At 39.4% G+C, this 15,514-nt stretch overlaps 1 protein-coding gene across 23 annotated transcripts in view; it reads right to left on the bottom strand.

The window, feature by feature from the left end:
* The window catches only part of FHIT (fragile histidine triad diadenosine triphosphatase), a 1,710,176-nt gene that overhangs the window by 1,416,266 nt on the left and 278,396 nt on the right, over nt 1-15,514 (bottom strand). The window lies entirely within an intron of this gene.

The raw sequence follows: 15,514 nt of genomic DNA, 5'->3' as shown, positions 1-15,514 counted from the left end.
ATGGATGAGGGGTGATCCAAACTATGGAACGGAGCACCACACTGATGAGATCCCAAACCCACTGGAGTTTTGGAGCCTAAATACCAATAATTATTCAGATGCTTCTCCTGAGGGGGTGTCTGGGTCCCAGGAACCAGAGTTTCTATAAGTTCTTCAGGGTACGATTTTGAGCAGCTGCTTAGGGACCATTGTGAGTCCTAGTCAGTACAACATCTCACTCAATGGCATCTGTGTGACTTCATGGGGCTGCTCCAGCTTTCAGCTACCCAACCCACTACTAGCTATCACGCACAAAAGGCGACCACCCCTTCTTGGTACCCTTAGGATCCACTCTTAACATCTAGGGAAAAGTATAAATTAAAACAAGTCATAATTCTCTTGGCTTGTACACCATCCCCTTGGATCTCCTTCCCTCATCAGCATCTCACTGAAAAAACTCAGTTTGTCAGCTTCATGCATTTATTATATCGAAAATAAAAGTAAAGTCCAATAGGAAACAAGATGTGATTGAACAGGATCACTCCTGATAAAGCTAAATTTTCAAACTCCCAACCTCAGTCTTTAGCATCATGCCAGGTACAAACGTTCCCAAAGGCCTTGGCAGAAGAGAGCTACTCTCCTTCAGGGCAAAATAGGGAAGGGGAGCTCAACCAAAATGCCTGCTCTTGTAGAAAATGCTCCCAACCTAGCCGATCTACGTGCTGGCCCTGGAAAATGTTCTCCCCAAACACTCATGCTGTCATGCTTCCTCTGCTCCCTCTCTCTGAGAAGCACCCCAAGAGGATAAGCCAGTCAGAAAAAATAAATGTTGTGAAAACATCACATGTGACCTTTTAAAAAGGCCACCAGGGAGTGCGACATCAGCAGGACTTCTGGCAAACATCCTTTAATGCAGTCCTGCCCCCTCCCAATAGGGCTCTTCAGCCCCTCACTTCCCTCTCTCTTAGGCATCTTAAAATCTGGAAATCTGTAGGAGAAGCAGGTACCTACTTTATGTGCTATGAACTGACATAGCAAGGGTTATATCACCACTGAAGACCTGTGATTTCACTCATGTAGGGCTCCCGGATGAGGGAACTCCCTCCACCAACACAAGCTGCCACCCTCTCCACAATGTTTCCTAGAGCACTGAGAAGTTACCCTTCCTTGCTCATCACCCAGTGTCAGAGGCAGAACTCAAACTCAGCTCTCGCTGACTCCACTCTGCCTCCACTTCATTAGTTAAACTGAACTAAATCAATCCTGCTCCATAACAGCTATAGCCAGCTTATCAAGTGTTCAGCTTCACCACATACTTGCAGGACCACAATTCAATTCAACAGGACTTGTTAAAAAAACCTATGTGCAAGAGACACCCCATAAAGTAGCTGGAGGTGGGAATGCCACCCCTCAGACAATTCTCCATCTATTCCCACTTGGGTACAGAATCCCCAAAAGATGCTTATATTGCTTTATGTGCTTAAATGCATTTCCTGGCTTCCTTCAAGCTCCAGCTAAAATCTCACCTTCCCTGAGAATCCTTTCCTGCTGCCCCTTAATGCCTCTCCCATTTATCCTGTCTCTATCACACTAATCTATTGTAATAAGAACAGGACTTCTATAGCTCTTTAAAGTTTGCAACATGCTTTAAAAACCATCTCATTTTAACCTTTATATTGGGTCTTATAAAGCTGTCTACATGTTGGACTGTAAGCTCCTTGAGGGCAGGCACTGCTTTTGTCTTTCTGTGTCTGCCCCATGCTTAGCACCATGCCTGGCATGTGCTAATCAATGCTGGTTGGCTAGTCTTGGCTTAATAAAAATAGCTGAGGGCATAGGACATGAGGAAAATTTTCTGTCGTTATAAAGGAATGGTTGTTTTATTCGATTTTTAACATCAACCACTGTTGAAATCCATTGCAGCATGGCTCTCCTAATGAGCCCCACAGGATGACAAAGATATGATGAATGAGAAATGTGATATGTAAAATAAAATAGTCTGTTCCACACTACTGCCCTTAATATCACATGTGGCCCCCCAAATGAGCAAGTCACTGATAATTCCCTTCTCAGTATTTCCCTTCCCTCAGGGAGAAAGTATCATGGGCTAAAATGGTGTTACCTAGAATATTTTTCTTCGTGCCTAATTTTTTCTTCTTGATCCACCTCAGTTACTATTAAATGAATTTCCTTAGCTCATACTTAGGAATCTACATGTTGACAAATTTGAAATAAACCCTTTAGGACAGGTTAGACATATCAGTCTTTGTCAACATGACAGACCAATGATCAGCGGCTGGTTTTACTGTTAAATTTCTAGGTCATATTTGTTTCTGCTATTGAGACTACAGGGTAAATAAACTTAGTTTATGAAAATTTGTGTCTTCTTTCTGCTTCGAAGATCATTTGCAATTACAACAAAAATAGAGTGGGAAAGAAAAGTGGGTAAACCCATTACTGCTGATGCTAAAGAAAGCCTTTGTAGCTGAGAGCTAACCTGAGAGAGGAAGGGCAACGGAGAAAGCCACAGGATGGCAGGGTAAGGGCAGCTGCTTGGGACATAGTTTCAGGTAATGGTTTTCCCATATCTGTCTCTGAAGAGTAAATTTGACCATATGTATGCTTGGCTGCCCTAGAGATACATGCGTGTATGTGTAGGACGTGTAAGTAAAGTCCACCAAATTATTTCACAAAATAAAATCAAATGTCTCAAAAATACTATAGAAAATTATTATAGATGTGCTAGTTAAAAAGCTGGGAGTTTGGCACAGAGGGTATCTCATTCACTAAGGAAATGTTCTTTAGTGATGCCAAATCATAGAGTTTGGAATGATTAGAAGTGAATAAAAGATTTTGTCAGAGTTATAATTCCTGTTTTTAAAAAATCCCCTCCATATTCTCTCCAACAGTACATGGATGGGACATAAGAAGAACAACATGGCAATGTCCACACAGTAGAAAATGTAAGTAATATAAAAATGAAGGATATCAATAAAATTTTATGTAAAAAAAACCCGACTCCTAGGTGATTTATTTAAAAGTTTACTTGATGTGCTTTATCTTTACATTGCAAAGATTTCCATGTTATACTGACTCTGTGAGAGATCTCTTACAACAAAGTAAAACAATTAAGTGAGAGAGAAAAAGGGAAGAAAGAAGGAAGGGAGCAGGGAGGCATGGGGAAGGAAGGAAGGAAGGAAGGAAGGAAGGAAGGAAGGAAGGAAGGAAGGAAGGATTTTTTTTTTGCTTTTTGGAGGGAGGAAGGTAGGGCATTTGGGGTTAAGTGACTTGCCCAAGGTCACACAGCTAGTTTTTTGTGTTGAGTGTCTGAGGCCAGATTTGAACTCAGGTCCTCCTGACTCCAGGGCCAGTGCTCTATTCACTGTACCACCTAGCCGCCCCAGAAGGATGGATTTAATTAAGCATTTACTTTGTGCCAGGCACTTGGCTAAATGCTGGAGGGTCAAACATGAGCCATAAAATGCTAAAACTAATAATACAGCGACATCATCTTCAAGTGCAACACTCCACATCTGTGGCATTGTCACCTCTCTATTTTAATTATTTTTTAATTAACAGAAATCTACTTTCTCTCCCTCTCACCCCCTCACCCCAATGAAAAAAGAAAAGAAAAAGAAATTCCTTGTAACAAGTATTTATAGTCAAGCAAAACATAGTCTTTCATTGGCTATATACAGATTAGATAATTACATATACTATATATATATATTTATCACTGCATACGTATATATGTATATATGTGTGTATGTATGTATTATAAGTCCGTCACTTTGTTGATCGTAATTTTTATAGCTTTCAATGCTGTTTTCACATTTTGTCATTGTGTACATTTTTTCCTGGTTATATTCATTTCATTCTTCGTCAGTTTACTGGTGCTCACAATTGTACATTTTTATAACACTGATGTTATAGTATAAATTGTTCTGGTTCCACTCTCTTCACCCAGCATCAATTCATATAAGTTTTTGTCTTTTTGAAATCATACATTTCCTCATTTCTTACAGGGCAATACATAATATCCCATCATATGCATGTAGCACAACTTAATAAGCCATTTCTCAATTGATGGATATGCCCTTAGTTTCTAGTTTTTTGCTACCTTGTAAATATTTTTGTCTTATATGCATGTGGGACCTTTTCCTCTTTCTTTGATTTCTTTGGGGAATAGGCCTAGCAGTGATATGATTGGGTCAAATGGCACACATTATTTAGTAATTTTGTACATAATTCTAAATTCCTTTCCAGAATGGTGGGACCTATTCATAGATTAAGCAATAATGCACCAATGTGCCTCTTTCCCCACAGCCCCTCCCAACATTTATAATTTTCCATTTTTGGCATCTTTACCAATTTGATGGGTGTAAGGTAAAATCTCAGAACTGTCAATTTGCATCTGTCCAATTAACAATAATTTGGAGCATTTTTTTCATATAGCTACAGATATCCCCAGTTTCCTCCCTTGAGAACTGCCCAGTCATATCCACAGAGTATTTATCATTTATTAAATAGCTCAATAATTGTTTCTTTGTGCCTTTCCATGGGTGGTACTTCATTCTTCCTCTTAGGATTTTGAGATGTAGCCAAACTTAGGAATTATTGAGAATGAATCAAATCAACAATCATGGGGAATTATTCACACACCTAGATGTATATATGTGTGTACATTTATATAGGTGTGTGTATATATTATATGTGTATACATGTATTTATAATATATATACATCCAAGTTTGTGCATTGACAATACAATATAACAAAACACAAACTTTTACTGTGTGATTAATTTTTCACTAAGGCTACCTGGTGTAATATACGGGGCTTAGAACCAAGAGGACTTAAATTCACATCTTTTCTCTGATACTAGCTGGGCAAATCACTTAACATCACTCTCAAGGACGTACGTACTAAATCAGACTCTCAATAACAAAACTTTCCTGTATCCAGCATTTTTGGTAAAATAAAACAAAAAGGGAGAGAGAGACAGAGAGACAGAGACGAAATAAAATGTATTCAAAAACAAATGAAATATTCAATTAACCAGCATTCATTAAGTACTTTATTAAGCACTGAGTATACAAAGAAATGCAAAAGAAATCCCTACCCTCAAAGAGCTTACCTTCTAATAAGGGATGCACCATGTAAATAAACTGGGACATAAAAGATAAATGCAAAGTAGATATGCTGGGTAACCTTTGATGGGCAGGTACTAGCAGCTGGTGGGGAAACAGAGGGAGAAGATGAAAAAGCATCTCCTGTAACGTTATATTTCAGCTAAATATTAAAGGAAAACAGAGATTCTAAGGGGTGAAGATGAAGAAAGAAAATACTTTTGCCACAAAGTTAGCAGATAGAATGTCATATGCAAATAACAGCAAATAGGTCAGTATGTCTTGATCATGGAACGCTTGGAGGGGAGTAAAATGTAAAAGACTGGGAAGGTAAGAAAAGGACAGATTATGAAGATCTTTAAATCACAAAGGACTTCACATCTGATCCTAGAGATAACAGCAAACTACTGAGATGGGGATGACGGGGCAGTGACATGGGCAGACCCACACTTTGGAAATGTCAAACCAAAGTGCAAAAAGTTACCTGATGTTGATGAAATGACCTATTTTCCTACATGATAAGCAAAGCTGATGCAAAGATAAATGCATACATATACATATATGTACAAGTATGTATATGCCCATGTGTGTACGCATATATTATACACATGTATGTGTGCATATGTGTCTGTGCATACATCATACCTACTGCATTTTACCAGTAGAATGTAAACCCTCAGGGAGCTTACATTCCACAGGTAGGATACAGGATTTAGAACCAGACCTTCAAATACAACACTAGCAACTCACTGCCTGGTCACTGCCGTGTCCTCTGTTGTCTTCCTAAATACCTCACCTTCCTCATCTACCAAATGAGTAGGGTTGGCTCAAGGAGTCTATGAACATAAACATAGATAAGTAAATACAAGGTTACTTAGGGACTGAGAGCATACTAGCCAGTCAGGGGGGTGGCAGGGAGTCATAGAAATGGGAAGGCCCTTTCATACAGTACTGAATGCCCAAGAAAGTTACAATTATTTTATACATTTTCTGAAAGAAATGAATGGATGATTTTCTGGGTGAAATACTTTCTGAACCCTGATCTTTCACTCTGAAGAGAAGAATGAGACATTAAAGACCATCCCAAACAGTAACACAGATGATGAAAGTACGGAGAAGAATCCGCAATACTGAGAAACAACTAATATTCATACCTGAAGTGGCAAAGACAAAGACATAATCAGAAGGTAATGAAAATGATCACTTTCAGTAAGCGAGGAATGTCAAGGTCACACCTCTTTCATGCCCATCTCCACCCCCAACACATTCTGATGTTCTTTCTGAAGCCTTCTCCATAAAACCCATCTCTCTCACCCGTTCGCCTGCTGCTGTCATCTCAGAGAAAGAGAATGCTGTTCAAATGAGGCCCTTTTCAGAAAATCGAATACTGTTTGTAGGCCAGCACAATCGTCTTAATCATACGCATTCTACATTTGATGCTAGCTTAATGGGCTTACATCTGGTAGTGCTATACACCCAATCCACACCATGGAACTCATTTCACATACAGCAGGGCTGACCTAGGACAAGGCACTGGATGATGGCTTCATTAGGAGTCAATGTGCCCCAGCTCTGCCGCTGCGTTATTTTTATTCTAATTGGGCATTTACTGTGAGGAGGAAGGTGTCATTATTTCTATTAACCACTGCTGTATTCCACTCCCTCAAAGGCTTCCTCTCTTTTAAGAGCTTTGTTTTTTCAACTAAATGGAATTTTGGCTGGTGAAAGGTACCCAAATGTGGGATGAACGGATGCTGGTCCTCTGCTGTGACATGACTTTGTTGGATACTGTCCACTGATGATTTAAAAAAAAATCTTCTCTGAGCAACTACTGTGTGTATGGCCTTGTAGGAGATTCAAAATGGGACAAAATAGCCAGTGTTCTCAATCAGTTAACTCTAGCTGGGGAAATTGAGCTCAGTATCCTGGATTCCTACCCTGACTGCCTAATTACTTCCTGGTACAATCTTTTGCTGAGCTTGCTTAGACCCCACTCACTAAATTTCAGGGATTTCAGAAAAACAGTGAATCATGGAATTTCAGAACCGGAATGCATTTTACCATCCCCTACCTGAACAAGGATCCCCCTCGGCAATCTACCCTACAAATGGCTATCCAGTGTTGGCCTGAATACTTCCAGTGACGGGGAGTCCTCTACCTCCCAGGACGGTCCATCCCACTTGGGCACAGCTCTGATAATTATAAAGAATAAATCTCCCTCCACGGCTACTGGTTTTTACCCTGTAGGGACAAGCAGAACATATCCAATATTTCTTCCCTATGACAGCCTATCAAATACCTGAAAGCAGCTCTCCCCGAGTTCTCTGTTCCTCCAGCTGACTGTCCTCTTTCCTGTGAGGGCTGTTAGTTTCTATCTGACCCTTTTTAGGTAAAGGTAGAATTTCCCCTGTCCCAGAATCACAGGATTTTAGACTTGGAAGGGATCTCAACCAATCCCTACAAGAATAGAAATCCTCACTATGACATATTTGACATCTGGTCACCTAGTCCCTGCCTGAAGACCTAAAAGTAAGGAAAACGTAGCAAGCCCAACCATCATGTACCCAGTACCTCCTCACTGATCCTCACTGGGCTTAAGCTCCAGGCCCTTCACAGTTCTGGCTGCCTCAGCAGGGATGCTCTCCAGCTTAATGGTGGTTATAAAATTACCCCGGAGGCTGTGGAGGAGAGTTCTGAATTCAGCTTCAGAGGGTTCTGACTCCATCACTGACACTTGCTACCTGAATGATGATGAGCAAATTATTTCATCTCTCTGGGCCCATAAAATGAGGGGGGTGGGCTGCTTGGCTTCTGAGGTCCCCTGTCATACTCAGGAGAGCAATAGTAGCATTTACTTCATGGGGTTGCAACGAAGATCACATGATTCCTGCTACCCTGGCCAACAATCTGCCCATTATACAATCCTGTACCCATGTTGTTAAGAGCAGCTAGGAAGTGAGGTGGATAGAGTTCCAGGCCTGGAGTCAAGAAGCCTCATCTTCCTGAGTTCAAATCCAGACTCAGACACTTACTAGCTGTGTGACCCTGGGCAAGTCACTTAACTCTGCTTGCCTTAGTTTCCTCATCTGTAAAATGAGCTGGAGAATGGCAAACCATGCCAGGATACTTGCCAAGAAAATCCCAAATGGGGTCGCAGAGAATCAGACATGACTGAAAAATGACTGAACAGCCCCATGCTGTTAATTACACTAAATACTGAATGCTTAACTCTTGTCAAGCATTTCTAAGCACCTGTTCTCCTCCAGACACACCACCAGGCACTTAAAAAGGAAACAGGGCCCCTGTTTCAACTACAGCCTTCCTCATTTCTTAGCCTGTCTGGGAGGATCTGGATAACACAGAAGGAGATGATGGCTTTTGATGGAATCCAGAAAACGTTCCTAGTTATCCAGGCTTTGATGTCTCACCATCACGCACAATGCAGACCACAATAAGGGGAAGGGGCTGAGCATCTGTTAAAGACTTTCCCTATAAATGGTGATGTGGGTTGAGGCCGCAGAGATGTGGAACTGCGCTGAGTGGAACCCACAATTCCCAGAATGCCTGGCAGCAACCTACCAAGGCATTTCAAGAGAAGATAGTGTGGGAGCCAAAAAGAGGTAAGAGAGATGGAGGAAAAAGGACAGGGAGGTAGCTGAACAAGTCATTCTACAAAGACTGGTACAGTGGGTGGGGACACTGTCTCGGAGTAAGGACTCAGAGCCGTTCTGAGTCATCTCCCATATCTGCTATCGGTGCATCCCTGGGAGTTTAACTTCTCTTTTGTAATATGGTCCCAATCCCACAGTGTTGTAATGAAGACCAAACATGATAACCAAAAAGTATTCTGGAAATCTAAAAGTTAGATATTATTACAGATTCAGTGGAATATCATTGCACCATCAGACAACACAAGTATGAGGAATTCAAGAAACACAGAAAGCATGAGGCAGAACCAGGAGAACAAGATACGGGGGCTTCCGTGACATAAGCTAAAGCAACATTCCAAGTAAGCCAAAGTCACATTAATGGCAATGGACCATCTTGGAGAAGGGGAGGAATATGAGTTTGAAATGTTGTAAATAGTATCAGAGCCAGTCAAATGATCGGCTGATTTTGCTTAATTGTCTGATTTTTTTCCCATTATAATTGAGACATTAAAAGGGAGGTGACTTATCTGGCAATGACTGTGTTTTACAAAACAAAAACCATCAATAAAACTAAGAAAGATAGATTTGCCGAGTTCCTAAGTAAAGACATAGAGAGATTGTGCCGTTGCATATACATTTAAAGATGAGGGTTTTTTTTTTTTTGCACAGTATAGTTTTTTTCCTCCTCTCTAATTGTGCTGGGGTCTTTGTTTTTCCTCTTCTATGCAGCAAATACTAATAAGCATTTAAACTGTGTATATCAAGGGAATTTAATAAGTAATCCATTATCTCTGGGTCCTGGGATTAATATTGTTATTCAGAGATGCTAAACAGACGGCAGCACTTGGGCACTGCCTAGAAAGGGGAGCCAGAGTTGGGAGGAAGAGATGAATGCCTAACCTTGGGACTGCATGGAAATAGAATGGAACGGCTCAGAGATAACAAGGAATTATGGGTTGGCTATCTGGGAAACATGGCCTCTCACCACCCGGACCAAAGATATTCAATTGTATTCTGTCTTGGGATTTCTTTTTCACTTTACTGAACCATGAAGACAAGAGTAGAAGAGAGGGAGAAGATACTGCCCACTGGCTATATCCTGCTTGAGGGCACCCTGGGGCACACAGAAAGGGCATTTCTGGAGAAGGGGGATAGACTGTGGCAGCAGCAGCCTCTTAAATATTCTTTATGAGTGTCCTAAATCTTCCTCTCTGGCCCATTACAGAGGAATATGATTAATGGAATAATGAATACAAATTTACAGAGGGAGGCTTGCAACCTTATGGAAATTAGAAAATTGGGACATAGTTTTAGCCCTGCTACAAACTAGTCAGATGAGCCTGGGCAAGTCAGGTGTCTTCTCCAGGTCTCAATCTCCTCATCTGCCCAAGCCAAAGAATGGACTTGACGGTTTCCAAGGTCCCATCTCATCCTAACATTCTATTACTCTGTCACCAATGATTATAATGGGCAAAGGCTTATTATTACAATGATTGCTAGCATTTATAGAGTTGTGAAACATTTTACAAATACTAGATCATTTTATCCTCACAAGTATCATATAGATGAGAATATTATCCACATTTTACAGAAAAGGAAACTGGGGTAAACAGAGGTTAAGTGACTTGCCCAGAGTCACAAAGCAATAAGTATCTGAGAGGAGATCTGACCTCAGGTCATCCTGACCCTGGGTACAGTGCTCTATCTACACTGTACCCTCTAACTGGTTCTAAGTCTTTCTATGATCCTACCTGTAATAATCATAATAATTTTATTATGCCTAATATAAGCATATATAATTATGATATGATAATTTTGATTAAAGGTAGATTCTAGACTTAGAGACCATCTCATTCAACCCCCTCATTTTATAGATGAGAAACCTAAAATCTGAAATGGTTCAATAATTTGCCCAAGATCAACCAGGTTGTAAGCTTTGGTAATGCTTGAATCTGAACCCAGATCCTCTTGTTAAATTCTTCTCCTTTTCCTATGCTGCCCATGATCTCTCCTGCTGCTCAGCGCTGATGTTATGATGCCTACCCACCTGCTTCATTTGCTTTGCATCCAGCATTCTAGGCTGGTCATGCCGTTCCAGGATTCCATAGCAAGCGAAAACGCAACAATAAACAAAGGACACTTACTGGGATTGGATGATTTGTTCTGACATTTTGAAAATTGCTTCATTTGCCAGAAGTCAGTTCCTACCATTTCAAGCACTTTTCTGCATCTAAACCTAACAACTCAGTAACGCCACCCACCGATCTCACCCTGCACAAGCCAAGCAGGAGCTTTGGTCATTGGGGGTTGGAGGGACTGCAAAGACAGAAAACAAAAATAATACCTGCCCTCAGTGAACTGATAGTCTATGAAGGAAAAATTATGCATTTATTATATAACATGAAGTTCTCCCCATCTGACAATAACTACTAGGAAAAACCAGAAAGTTGTCTGGGAATAATTAGGTTTAGACCATACCTTAAATCATGAACCCAAATAAACTCAAACTGGACACATGAACAGAATAGAAAAGGTTAATAAACATGAGAAGAGGTCATGAGCAGGTACATTTCATATCTATGGTAAAAGATAATTCTTAACCAAACAAGGGGCAGAGATCCCTCCAAAATCACAAAAGGTGTCAGATCATTGAAAGTTTTTGAATGAATAAAATTATGGTACCTAAGATAAGGAAGGAAAGGTTGCTAGGAAAGAGAGAAATATTAAATATCTCTGATAGGTTTGTGATTCTAAGATAGAGAGGAAATTAATACAAATATAAAAAGCTAAGAATTGTTCCCCCAAAGATATGTGGTATTAATAAATAGTCCTCAGAATACCTATAAACTATTAACTATATGAAAAAATGTTACAAATCACTGATAATGATAGAAATGCCATCAAAACCACTTGGAGGTTTCATTTCATAGGGAGAAAATTGGCAAAGATGACTAAAGATAATAAATAATATATGTAATAATAATATTAGAGGTTGTATGGGAAGACAGCAAAACTGTTAGTGGGGCTATGAAATGATCTAATTGTATTAGAAGATAATTTGGAATTATGGAAGAAGAAAAGTCACAAAGGGTATGTTCAAGCCAGAAATTTCCCATCAAATATCAAACTGTCACATGTACAAAACATTCCCAGCACCATTCTTGTGATAGCAAAATATTATAAACAAAGTGAGTGATTAATAGCTGGGGAATGACCAAAGAAATGGCACATAAACATAAGGAAATATGATTGTACCATAAGAAATTATAAAAATTAGGAATTTGGAATGATATGAGAAGTCTTATATGAAGTGAGAGTGAAATAAGGAGAATCAGGAAAGTTAACAAGATAAATGCAAGAAAAAAAATTTAATTGAATACCATACAATCATAATGACCAAGCTTAAAGGACAAGGAAACAGACATGCCTCCTTTTGTTGAAGTGGGCATGACCTTTGGGCTGAGGTATCATTGCATTTGCTGTCAGACATGGATTTGATGGGCTGGTTTTTTAATCACAGAAGTCTCATTTCTATTGTAGGGAAGTGGGTCTATTCAGAAATGAAGGTGATATAAAAAAACAAAATCAATAAAACTTTAAATACATACATAATCACAGAGAGAGAAAACTCAAAAGTAATTTGGTGCTAGAATTCTGTCTGAGCAGGTAACACAGATCCCATATATCTATGGTGCCAGAGAAACCTAAAAATAGCAGCAGATCAAATAAAGATCAAGAAATCAAATGAGAGTCTACAGCCAGTGACCTCTTCCATCCTAGAACTAAACGAAAGGTCAGCAAGGAGTCCATGGGCAGTAGGAAAGGGGCCTGCCAGAGAAGCCAGCACCTGTCTACACAGTCAAACAAGCTAAGAGATTCCCAGAATGCAACCCAGAATTGGTCAGAGACACTATAGCCTACAGTAACTTCAGGGTTCACACAGGAAACCTCGGGATGGTTAGAAACTCATAGTGTAGCCTCTGGAAGCAAACAGGAGCAGAGGTTTCCTATGGGATTCCAGAAGTCACAACAGAACAACCCAGGCCAACAGGGTCCAAGGAACTGAGCACTCTGTCCTGAAGACTCATCACTCTGAACCTCAAAGCCTCAAAAGGACCTAAAATCTACCAGTGTTTTTAATAAAGACAGACATACACCCAGAAGGTGGAAATCACCACAGAAAACCAGATGACCCAAGGTTAAGTTACCCCACCCAAAAGTACATCAGGGTATGGAGTCCAGCCCTGACACGAAGACCCATTTCTGGAACCAAAGCTGAAGTGAGATGAGTAAAGAGAAGACACCCAATAAAGTCATTATTGTAGAAACTTAACAATTCTGAAAGACCTAAAAATCTGATCTCAATGATCAACCACAAGCCCAGAGGGTAGTGATGTAGCATGCCTCCCCTCTCATGACAGAGAGATGACAAACTAAGAGTGAAAAGCACATTTGTGGCCATTGGCAATGTGAGAGTTCCCAAGATATCCAATATCCAAAAATATTATATGAATCAAAGATTTTTTCTTTTACTCATTCTTTCTTTCCTTTCTATCTTCTTTCCTTCTTTCTTCTTTCCTTTCCTTTTTCCCTTTTTATTCCTTCTCTTTTCTCTCCTTTCTTCCTTCTTTCCTTTTTCTTCCTTCTCTCCTCCCTCCTCCCTTTCTTTTCTCCTTCTCTCTTTCCCTCTCCCTTCCTCTCTCCTTCTTTCTCTATCTCTGTCTCCTACTCTCCGTCTCTCCCTCCATTCCTCTTCAGTAGCAGGGAGAAAAAGAAATACAAATAATAGAAAAAATAAAAATACATTTAGAAAAGAATTATCATAGATCCAAAAATATCCAAAAATCTAACCTCAGTGAAAGAGTAACACTACTATTGTGCGCAGAGGCTCAAAGGGAAGAAAATGGATTTTCAAAAACAACTGTATGAATAAATAGAATAAATTAACCAAAAGATTTTTTTAATGAAATAAAAGGTCTAGAGCATAGAATCAGGTGTGGAATAAATATACCTTAAGACAGAAAATGGAAAAATTTACCCAAGTAATAGAATACCTGAAAACTAGAATAAACCAAATAAGTTTATCACTACAAGAAACAGGAAAAAATATGAACACAATCAAAGGACTGAAACAATTTAGGAATAGGTTAAGTATCTGTTATTCTCTTCCCTCTCCCCCCAAAAAAACCCAAACCTAGAAAACAGGCCAATATATAATTAAAGAATCATTGGATTCCCTGAAAACCGCAATTTAAAAAATCTCGGCAGAGTATTTCAATAAATCATAAATGAAAAATTTCCAGATTAAAGTAAAAATAGAAAGAATGCAATGACCACCTCCTAAAAGAAACCTCATAAGGAAAAGTCCCACAAATATCATTGCCAAAATGTAGAGCTTCCATATCAAAGAAATAAAAATGCTGCAAGCAGCCAGAAAGTGTGAGTTCCAAGGAACTACAGTAAGGATTCTATAAGACAGGCCAGCTTCTATTAAAAGAAAGGGCAGACTTTGGAATACAATAATCCATAAGGTACAAGGTAGACGCTTACAGCCAAGAATACCTTATTGCAAAGCTTGAGTATAATCCTACAGGGAAAAAAAATCGTAGACCTTGAATGGAATAGAAGACTTTCAAGCCAGCCTGCCTGATGAAAAGACCAGAGCTGAGTAAGAGCTTTGAAATGCAAACAGAAGGGTCATGAGAAACCTTGAAAGGTATATTTATGCACACAATTCAAAGGAGATGGACAGTGATGAAGGGCTGAGAAACAAGTGTCCCTCCAGAACCTTAATGTCTTCAAAGAGAATTATGAGAAGTGAGTAAGAAAAACCGAGCGCCTAGGAATGTTCTGAAAGCTTAAAAAAGAGAAATAAAAGGAATTGTAAAATGAATATCCTAATGTAAGAAGGGGACTAAAAGGGGGTGGGACTTGACATTTCTCATAATTTCAGGGCATTAGAGGAACACGTAACCATGGAGAAAGAAGTAGAGGGGGCAGGCAACAGTTTTTATGTGAACTATTTATTTATTTATTTATTCATTTATTTATTTATTTATTCATTCATTCATTCATTCATTCATTCATTCATTCATTCATTCATTCATTTATTTATTTATTTATTTATTATGAACTACGTTTTTATGTGAATATGGAGGACTGAAAAAACACTCAGAAACACAAAGACTTCAGAATAGAAACACATTAAACACAACATGGAAACAGGCAAGGATGAGGCGAGAGAGGATTAAGAGTGAGGACAATACCAGGCAGGAAAGAGTTGCAAATAAAAGAAATAAAATAAAATAAAAACTTTTTGATACTGAAAAGGAATTAAAATTGAAGAAAAGAAAAAAAAACTATGAGAGTTTCTGGAAAATGGGAAATGGTTGATGAACTGTGGGATGAGAAGGTATATTACTGAGCCACAAGAAGTATCAGAAAAGCTGACTTCTGGGGATCCTGGGAAACAGCAGCAGATGCAGGGAATCGGAAGGAGTATATGCATGGCCAGCCACATCCAGAGACAATTATCACTAAAAGACGCAAGATCTGTAATCACTGCCATGATTATGCTCATCTCCAGAGGACGTACAATGAAGCGTGTTCCACATCTCCCAAGAGAGAGGTGGCAGACTGAAGGTATACAAGGAAGCACACTTTTTTTTAAACACATATTGTGGATTTGTCTTTTTTGCTTATTATGCGTATTTCTGATGTATTTTTTCCATTTGTTTTTTTTTTTTTTTGGCGGGGG

Source organism: Petaurus breviceps, unplaced genomic scaffold, assembly GCF_028583685.1.
Source record: "Petaurus breviceps papuanus isolate PSGF00001 unplaced genomic scaffold, PetGlider_PUasm1.0 174, whole genome shotgun sequence".
Lineage (NCBI taxonomy): Eukaryota > Metazoa > Chordata > Mammalia > Diprotodontia > Petauridae > Petaurus > Petaurus breviceps.
This window is presented reverse-complemented; position numbering and strand designations above follow the sequence as displayed.